A 1,271-nucleotide genomic window follows, 5' to 3' on the forward strand; every position below is an offset into this window, starting at 1 on the left:
ATACACCTTTGCAATAATAAAGAGATTCTTTGCTATTCATACTTGGTCAATTCAGTGTCATCAGTTTTTTTACAGTTAATGTTTCAGAAAAGTCTGTGAACCATGAGGTGAAGACCATCCTTTTCTTCTGGGTTTATAATCCCGAGGGAAGACCATACTTTTTCTTCTGGGTTTATAATCCCGAGGGAAGACCCTACTTTTCTTCTGGGTTTATAATCCCGAGGGAAGACCATCCTTTTCTTCTGGGTTTATAATCCCGAGGGAAGACCATACTTTTTCTTCTGGGTTTATAATCCCGAGGGAAGACCCTACTTTTCTTCTGGGTTTATAATCCCGAGGGAAGACCATACTTTTCTTCTGGGTTTATAATTATCATAGGTTGTAGACCATCCTTTTTTTCTGGGTTTATAATCATCCACAACATCCCTTGATCCCTGCTGGTCAGCAATGTAGGTGTACCTAAATGGATCCTGGAGATGACTACTTTACTATGACTGTATCCAGAGAGAACGCACAGTCTACAGATAGTGCTCTCAGGAAACTGAAGTAATATGTAAGACCGACACTGACTCCAATAAATATAGGACCCTGAGAGACTCCAATAAATATATGACCTGCAGTGACTTCAGTACAGCTAGGACCCTCACTGACTCCAATAAATATAGGACCCTCGGTGGTTCAAGTACAGCTAGGACCCTCAGTGATTTTAGTACAGCTAGAATCCTTGGTGACTCCAGTACAGCTAGGACCCACACTGACTGCAATAAATATAGGACCCTCAGTTCAGTACCGCTTGGATCCTCAATGACTCTAGTACAGCTAGGACTCTCAGTGACTCTAGTACAGCTAGGACTCTCAGTGGCTCTAGTAAAGCTAGGACTTTCAGTGATTCCAGTACAGCTAGGACTCTCAGTGATTACAGTACAGTACAGTTAGGACCCTCTGTGGTTCCAGTACAGCTAGGATCCTCGGTGGTTCCAGTACAGCTAGGACCCTCGTGGTTTCAGTACAGCTGGGATCCTTGGTGGTTTCAGTACACCTAGGACCCTTGGCGGTTCCAGCACAGCTAGGACTCTCAATGACTAGTAAAGCTAGGACTTCAGTGACTCAAGTACAGCCAGGACCTTTGGTGATTCCAGTACAGCTAATACCTTTGATGATTCCAGTACAGCTAGGACCCTTGGTGGTTCCAGTACAGCTAGGACCCTTGGTGGTTCCAGTACAGCTAGGACCCTCAGTGGTTCCAGTACAGCTAGGACCCTCGGTGGTTC

The sequence above is a fragment of the Pelophylax lessonae genome (genome assembly GCF_965119305.1).
Source record: "Pelophylax lessonae genome assembly, chromosome: 12".
NCBI lineage: Eukaryota > Metazoa > Chordata > Amphibia > Anura > Ranidae > Pelophylax > Pelophylax lessonae.